Below are 9,823 nucleotides of genomic sequence, written 5' to 3'. Positions count from 1 at the left end.
TTTCACAGGCATTTGCTGAGAATTTTGGTGGAAAAAGGGCAACAATCGGGTCTTTGGTGCTTCATGTTTCTCACTAAAGTAACAATCTTCCCCGAGAGGGAGAGAACTATTTTAAAAAGGGAGATTTTGATACAAGTGCATGACAAAGGTTCATGACATATTCTAACTACAATGTTGATTGGAGGCACGAGATTCATGTGACATGCTTGATCGAGAAGTGGAGGATCTTGTTGTTGATCCTGCAAAAGTTCTTGACCTGTGAAGGTTGATTCTCAATGGTATTCCTCTATCATATCCAACTCTTGTTGCATTTAAAATTAGACCAAACTTTAAATTTCCCTCATTTTCTTCTTAAGAGCTTAGCAAGAATGTCACATGGAATTAAAAGGAGCCATGCTAACAAAAAGGACAAGCGATTATATCATGTTGGGTTAATTAAGATATTAGTTTCTGAGGAGTTGAGTCGAAGAGGTTCTGACTGGGATCAATTCCTAGTGCAATTCAAAACCAGTGGCTTATAACATCTTAATTTAGATAAACATTATTTAGGAGGATTTGCCATACATGTACTCAAGTGTGTTGATAAAAGGAAACAAAGTGAACTTGTGAAAGAGTCTGAATATGTGAAACAGAGTAAATCTGTGGAAGGGTCTGAGACCGAGAAACAGTGAAAACCCGTGGAGGGGTCTGAGGATGCTAAACAGAGAAAACCTCTGGAGGGTATGGGGCTACGAAACATATTAAATGAGTTAAAAAGTCTAAGAATGTAAAGCAGAAACAAATCTTCGAGGTGTCTGAGCATGTAATGGTTGAGCCATCTTTAGCGTCTATGGCCGGTATTAGGAGAATGACCAAGACAAGGGCTAAGGCAGATTTTTCCTCTCTGAATAAAAGTTTCTTTGTGACTAAGAGTATTCCTGTGACTGAAGTTATTTATGTGTCAAAACATGTTCCGGTGGAATATCTAGAATATGACCAGGACATTTTGTAATAATCAACAACCCCCCATTTAATTTTTATTTTAGTCATATAATAAAATCATGGGGACCCTTTTTTCATTGCATGTAGGCTTTGAGTGTGTTTACTTCATTTCAAGTCTAATGTGCCTTTTATTTACATTTATTTTATTTTTATAGTTTGCCTAAGTTTGATTAAGTTTGTTTGTTAATAGACTTTGTAAATAATTTTTTGCTTTAAACATATTAATTATTTAGATTAATGAATAACACATAGCCCCTAAGACCAAGCTCATCTTACAACATGTGGTATGGACTCTATACTAAAAAAATAGCGGAACTTTAAGTTACCAGAGTATTCTTTTGGAAACCTTTATAATCAAAGTTCGGTGATATATATTATAAAGTGGCTATAATTTATTGGAGACTCACATATCACGTAACCCTCCTCCACTCCCTTATATCAGAGAATTCCTTATCAAAGTTTTGTTATGTGTCACCACTCAAGACCTCTGATCTCTGATTTGTGATAATCCAATTTCCTTTGATCTCCAATAGGTCTTCACTCTTACCTCTGACCTTCGATATGCTCCAATCTCTAATATCCAGACCTGATTTGATTTAAATTTTTGATTAATTATAATATCACATCCACTCCCATATCAGAACTTTTGAAGTGATACTCCGATATGACTTAACCCTCCGATCATCGATTTAGTTACATATCCAATATAGTTATTAAAACAAATTAATTATGATTTCGCATCTGCTCCATATCAGAGCTACCCATATCGAAAATATTTTGTGTTGTCTCATTTTAAAAATTGTGATGAGCTTACCTCTGATTCCACTCAAATTCTGCCACATGTCACTATTTGGTACAACTGTAATGTTTTAATAAAAAAAATCCATTTAATTTGTTTTAAGTCGATCTCACGACTCATGTTTTAGATTTTATAGTTTTCTTATACTTTGGCTTGTTTTTATCCCTGATTTCCACTAATTTTGGCCTTGTATTGAAAGAGAAGATTCTAGGATTGAATATACTAACAGATCAAATAATTTATCCCTACAATAAATCCTCCATGTGGCAAAGCAGATCTACAATGGGCAGGAAAATCGCTATAGGTGTTGAAGCAATTGAATGTGGTCTTATCTAAGCATGAGCTAAATTGGGCATCTTCTCAAGCTGTAGCCATTCATATTCTACTAGAATTTGATCTAAACAAATAATTCAACTCTATTTTACCTCTATTTTCTCCATCTATTGAGAAAATCAAGGGAGACTATTAGTATTCCCAGCATGTACAAATACCATCTCTGGGCTCTGCAATCAAGGATTTGAATCATGGAAAAAGGCCTTCTCTCCTATGCAATTTAGGTTTCTAAAAGCACTATTGTAATAGGGATTTAATGATGTAGAGGAGAGGAGAGTTTAATCTCATATCTGAGGAATAAAGAGACTTATCTTTTACATATCTAAACTGTGTATGCTAAGAAGAACTTGCACTATTGTAGCTCATGTTTCATCAACATAGTTTATGAGTTGTAGAGCACTATCGGAGATTAGAGTAAGGTAATTGGACTTAATAAATTGGTATTTAAGATACTATTGTTTTAATACTAGTTTCATTTTATAATAGTAGATACTTGTTATTTTTAGTCATATTTGTACACTATTGTCTATGTGACTGAGTTATTGCAATTATCTGTTGTTTATCTTTGCTCTTATGTGCTGAACTCTGATTTCTAAGTAACTACTTACTTAGAGATTAGTATTTTAATTCTTCTTTAACAAACAATAATAATATTATGTGAACTATTTCCTTGTATTATTGTTTAATTATTCAAGTTATTGGGTTACTAATCATCATCATTTTTGTGAACTACTTCCTAAATGTTGTTGATTAATAATTATGGTTAAAGGATCTCTGAACAAAATATGTTTGGTAATCGTAATATCAACTAATTGAACTACTTCGTTAACTTGATATTCACTATAAGCCAGACATATTTAAATCTCAATTCAATTAGTTATCTTTCTCTTGGTTGGGTTAGATCTACATCTTCCTAATCGAGATAGTTTTAGTTTTTCTATCCTTTTGCTTGTATTCTAGTATTAGTTTATATTTATATCAATTAATACATTCCTAGAAGTCCTCTTATTAAAGAGGCAAACTTTATTCATGGATTGGCTGAGCCCTAGATCAACTTAAGGATCACTTTATCTCCTGATTAGCAAGAGGTTTGATCTGATGTCTCTTCTTTATTGGTAGGTGAAAGTCACATTTTAAGCCAATGGTGATGTAAAGAAGGCAATTGGACCTATTTTAACGAGTTGGAACCACCATTCGAATGGAAAAGGAGCTACTCTAAGTTCTCGACCAGGCGGTCTCCCTTATAATGTTGTAGGTAGAAATTTTTTAACCTTAAATAGGGCCCTATGTGTGAAATAGAAGAGGTAAGCCACAGTCCCCAGGCATAAAATCAATATGATGACATTCTTGTAGAATCTACTGTCCAAGTCAACACTCATAATAAGGTCCAGGAAAGTACTAAGAAAAAAGGGAAGAAATCCAAAATTGATAATAAGAAGCTGCAAGTGGATGAAAATCTTAAAGGGACTGTTGAAGAAGCCACGACAGGGTTGGTTTGAGATCACAAGGATGTGCCCGTTGAATATTCAAAAGATGGTTCCTCTCAAAACATTGCTTAAACAAAGACAAGATGCAAAGAGAATTAGCTTTTTGTAGAATGAAGTGAGAGAGATCGAATTCTTGAATCAGTTTATCCAAACTCAGAATTCAACCTTGAAAAACATTGTGGCCCGATTGAATGCAGAGATAATAGAATTAAAGGAAAATAATAAACAATTTGAAGAAGAATTGAATACTTGTAAAGCGAATAATAGGCAGCTGGAAGGAGAACTCAACACTTTGAAGGATAAGGGCAAGAGAACAAAGAAGAAGCAAAAGGAAAGCCCAAATTCAGATATGGAAATTAACATTAAAGTTAATAAGTGATGAAAATGGTTTCCAAAATTTTGTTTTTTGCAGAGGATAGTAATTTTGTGTGAGGACACACAAGTAGATAGGGTTGGGGGAGTGATGGGTGCTGAAAATGTCTTATTTTTTCCTTACCCACTATTTTACCCAATTTTGGCCTAAACCTATAAGTGCTTATCCTCCATTTTGATGTGGTTTTTGAAGAAAAGTATTGAAAATACAATATTTTACAAATCTAGGTAGGCATATTTTTGTTTAAGGTAATAATTATTTGATTTGTGTACTTTTCTAAAAAAATTGTGATCAAAACAAACCACTATCCCTAACATATGTAGTGCCCATACCTAGGTGGCTTCTTGTACCACATATTTGTAGTCAACTTTTTAGAATGTGACCTGACTGTTGGATTGTTCAATGAGATCAGGAAAAATATTTTGTTTCCCAATGTCGATGTAACAACCAAAGAAAGTAGGGGCAAAGACTCAATGGTCGACTCCTATAGGCAGATCTAGTTTCAAGTGTCTAAGTCTAGGGAATTTGGTTTCATGTTAGACCTAAACTGGATCTTAGATCCAACTATTTCTAAATGGGAGTCAGCCTTAGTGCCTCTTTGTTATTCATTATGATGTATAAATTGTATAATTGGGCCTGTGGGAAAAACTAGTGAGAATAGGGAGATGTTGTTGAAGTTCTCGCTCCTCAAACTGGATGAACTTGTGATGTGAAGACTATTTAATCAATATAACCTCTATGCTAGGTGTTTATTTATATATGTGATTTATGTTATGTTACATGATTAATTCCTTGTTTCTGTAAGTTATTTTGTTAATCTAGGTGTGGAAGTTGGTCTGGTAAGGGCCCACCAGCCCAGCTCCACAACCCTTTGTATATTGTTTGTATATTAAATGTGTGTGTGCTATGAATTGAAGCGTTGTTGTAGAATTTCAATTTTAAACACTGTATTGATTTCTTGGTATTTTACTTCCCTTATATTGAAGATTGTTGTTTCATGCTTGCGCTAGTCTCTTCGAATATATGAGTTGGATTTGAATCTTTATTTCATTGATGAAAATCACAGTCATTGTTCCTGAAATGGATCCAGGGGTTTTGGATCTAGTTGCTTAAGGGTTTCAATATTGATTTGAGACTGTTGAGGGTTTCGATATCGATTTGAGACTATTAAGGGTTCGTATAGTTTTGATTCATTGTTTTTCCTCATGTGACTATCTCTTTCTATCAATGGTTCAAATCCTCTTTTGCATTGACTGTTAAATATTTCGAAAAGGGTGAGTCTTGGGATAAGGATCGATTATTTCTTATGATAACCTTTTTATTGTTAGTCAGGGTAACCAATCAATTGATGAAACATGCCTAACTTATTGTATTTTTGTAATTCTTAGCGACTGGTTCATAAGTGGACCCTGTCCTAAGCTTTGCTCCAAACCCTTTACTATTTCATCCCTTGTTTTATCTTGTGACCCAATTCGACGCAGTCCTAGGTGCTTGTATTACTAGATCGAGACACCGATTTTTCCCTTGTCCGGTAAGCAAAGGCAATTTTGTTCTTGTCATCTCTATTATTGGTTGATTCTAAGATTAGGGTTGTTTATTCTAGTATAGGTACTACACGGGGTACAGGTAGTATATTAAGTACATGCATTCGAATATAACAGAGCATTATTTTCAATTAATTTGTTTGTATTTGATGTTGTGTGTTGCATTTTATTTATTGGAAATTGTGAGAGAATTGTTGTGACTATGAATCATTTCATGAAGGGTGTGATGAAAGTTTGATTGATTGGTACTTTGCTAAGATTCAACACAGTAGTGTGATTCTATTTATTGGGCCTTCCACACATATACTTGCAGACATAATGTATGTATGGTTTGAATATTGAAGGAATGTATTTGCAGTGAGATATTTCGTTAATACATGTGATCCATTAGATTGCATAATCACTTGATTTATTTTACTTGGTTGGAAAGGTTGTTATTTTGAAAGTTTTGTCCAGATTTCAATATTGACGGTAGTTTAATTTTTTTATAAGTTGCCTTATTTCTCTATAGACGAATATTGAGTAAGGAGTGAAACTTCAAGTAGATATATTGTTTTAAGTTTGTAGGGTGGAAGAATTTTTTATGATTTGATTTGATTCAAGTGAAATTAGATAGGTTATAAAGTCTCTGTCATACATACAATATTGCACCTCGAAGTTAACGATTATGGATTGACAAAAATAAATGTTGAGTCGAATATAAACCAATACTGCAACCAACAAGCATGAAATCACTAAGAAGGACCACAATAAGGATGATATGCCTGAGTTGGTCATTCATCGAACGTTCATAAGCTTTATTATTGATATCTCCATGTTTTGGCTGGATGAGAGGATTCAATGGTGCAAGTTACATCCCCCTTTTTCTCTATCATCCATGGTATTTCATACATGGTCACTTTACTTTCCCACCTCCCACCCTTTTGACTTAGCACATGAGTACCATGATTCTCATGTTTGCTCTCAAGTATATATCATAATAAATAAGATGTGTAGGAAATTTCATATTGATTTGATGATATGTTGGTTGCGTTGGTTCTATGATTACACTTGGTAGAAACATAATGTTATATTCATGTCAGAGTGGGGTGCATTGCATATTGATTTTTGCATAGATAACATCATAATATCATGTTCTCATGCTAGATTAGATGCATTTAGATTAGAATTGCATTTAGAGTAGATTTTATTTCCTGTATGGTTTATTATGATTTGATGAAAACATGGGCGATCAAAGTACGCCCAAGATAAATCCTTCTAACATTTGTTTCTAATGTGCAGGATAACAGGTCTATGGTCCCAAAGGATTGTTAGTGTTCTCATGACCTCCCCATTCGAGTACATGGTTTTTTCACTCCACAAAGAGCTCATGTCTTGGTTGGAGCCAGACGTTAACCACCACCAGTGGGTGACCCCATAAGAGAACTTTTCTCCTAAATTTGTCTTTAGTTGGGAACCAGCAACCCTTGAAAGCCACCAATGTACATGACGCTATGCCAGATATATCCACCCCATGAGTTATCCATATGTACCCTCACCCATCTCTTGAGATCATATGTTTGAAGGTGCATCATCCAATCCTAAAGGTATGTCTTTCATTATGTAATCAGGTGCTTATGCTTGTTTTTCTTGGGCACACTGGGGTATGGATTATTGGGCGACTTGGAAGGAAGAGGGGTTTTGACTATAATATTGTTCCCTTAACTTAAATGGGGGCTTAATACTCAACACTAGTCCCGTGGGATATCCCCTACTGGCTTATAACGTTAGAATGGGAACTACTTGGGAAACCCCGATTTTGGTAACGAGTTCCCATTTTCTAGTTCCACATTTTTCATCCCCCTCCACACACTACATGCTCTATTTCATCATCTTCCCCCTGTAGGTCCAAATGACCATTGGGTCCATAAGCCTCTCGTACTCCCCTCCCCTTGTCCACATGTTTGGGTCAGGACTGGAATGATGCCCCGGAGGTTAATGCAACTAAAAGAAATAAAGATAAAAGCATAATATGGCCATATACAAGAGGAAATAATAGCAAAAAAATGGAAAATATGGTTGGTACTATAAAATTTAGCACATCAGAAAAAGAAAAACATGAGCTCTATCCCTTATCATTATGGAAATCACCTTGGTTCCTAGGGCCCCTAAGAGTCTCCCCCTACATCAATAAGGAATCCATATATGACTGAACCCCTAGTGGGCGATGAACTTCCCCACCTTAAGGGGCTAATCACTACTATATCATACACATCATGATTTCGTCCCCTGGAGCCTGGACTAGTAAAATAAAAGAAAAAAGGAAAAGGAGTAAGGGTGGAAAAACAAAGGCAGGGGTAACTCATGTACCATGATTTCTGCTTCCTACATTCATACACCCAAATATGTGGACATCCCTCACCATTACCAACCTTGACCCCATGAAATTTGGCCTTGAGACCCCTGTGTCCCCATCCACCTCATCATAATCCACATGACACCTACCACTAGAAGGATGTACCTTAGACATGTCCTTCCCTTTAGGGGTTGGGAACAACTAATAGGGTTGTTTATTAACCACGCCTACCTAGTGAGGTAACACCATTAAATGCTAAAAGCCCCAAATTTCTAAGGGAACCCCAGTATGAAGTTTCATTTGTGCCCTTGACTAACAAGCTTGATTCACCTAGATGCACTAATGAATTGTTGTACCTAAGGGTGAGGAAACACATTGGATCATATACAGGATTAGCAATTGGTTTCACCATGGTTTCACCATGGTTTCACCATGGGTTGAGAAACTTAACTGCGGCTCAATCCCACCATAGGATCATATTAACACTTGTAGGGGAAGTGTTTAGAGCCATGAGTTTCCATCATGTGACAGAGCATTATATCATGCCATGGACAACCTCAACACCTTCAACATATTTTTCATTGCCCCACATCATATGCGAGATGATGCACTTGGACCAGTAGTGCCCCCAACCAACTTAGCAATATATACAAGGTTTGGTAGCTAATCTGAGGCCCAAAAGAGGTTTGTCTCATCCTTGAGACATGGGAGGGAAAGAACCATATTTTGTGCCTTCATTTGGAGCAGTCTATGAGATTATTTTTCACCAGGAGACCTGTGAGACCACTACTTGTGCCCCATAGCCACTTTGGAGCATCACATGATATTTTACTTCGAAATCAAGGGGTCATCCCCTTATCTATCATTCATGGATCCCTCACTCTCATTATGGCACATTGATGGCTCAACAAGTCCCTCCTGTTATCACTCAGATTTTCCTTGAAGTTGTCAAAAGAAGGAAAGGGGTCCAAGGTAACCACAAACCAACTTTTAAGTACAGAATCTAGCCAATCTGTACTCAGAGAGGGCTCTCTCTTTAAGATTTAGCTTTGTTTGATAAGGTGTTAGGCTAGTTATGAAAGCTTGGGGTTTTGATTTTGATTGGGTGGTGGAATTCAGAAGCAGATGGGTAAAATAGAGTATTTCAGGCCATTGGGCTATGGAGTCAACTAAAGATGGCTTAACTGGATTGGGTTGATTCAACAAAGGAGGGCTTCAAAGGGCAAGATAGCAAAACAAGAGGCAAATGGTAACTTGAAAGGGTGAAATGGTCTCAAAAGGGAGGAAGGGCAGTTAAGAATCCTTCAACAAATTTCGAGGGGAGGGAAAGTGGGTGATCACTAATAAAAAGAAGTTAAGAATTTCTTACTAAATGACCACGATGAAAAACTAAGAAACGAGGAGCAACTAAGAATTCCTTGTTTATAATAGTTTTGAAGAAAACATTAAGAAAGATAAACCTTTTAAAATAGATTGCAATAAAGCACTTTCTAAGATATCATTATTTCGTTTATCATTCAAATTTCATGAAAACACATATGATTATTAATAAACAGAGTGAAAACAATAATAAACAAGAGATATAGAATACTTATTTGACCAATGTTTTGCACATGAATCCTGTGAAAGTCCTTTGCTTTATTCAATGCTTCCAGCCAGCCATACAAGAGTTGTTCCAATAGCACTTCTTTTCCAAAATAATAAGTATACAGAAATGTCTAAGAATCCACACCAAGTACTCTGAATGAGGAAGTACTTATACAAAATTTACAATAAAATATCTCATAACCGAGGGAGATATAATCTAAGATGACTAACTACATTTTACATAAAAGTAGAGACAGATGGTCTCGAAGATAGAAACTAAAAATGAATTGATGGCTTGCTGTCCCTGTTTTTGTGAATGAGCTAGAGGCAGGCCCTATGATTGAGCATCTTGTTGTCTTGCTCATAATTCTGTGCTGGCTGCTT

The sequence above is a fragment of the Pinus tabuliformis genome, chromosome 9 (genome assembly GCF_031772625.1).
Source record: "Pinus tabuliformis cultivar Carrire ecotype Pingquan chromosome 9, CPIR1, whole genome shotgun sequence".
In the NCBI taxonomy this organism is placed as follows: domain Eukaryota; kingdom Viridiplantae; phylum Streptophyta; class Pinopsida; order Pinales; family Pinaceae; genus Pinus; species Pinus tabuliformis.
The sequence above is the reverse complement of the archived record's forward strand: the minus strand, read 5'-3'. Positions refer to the sequence as shown.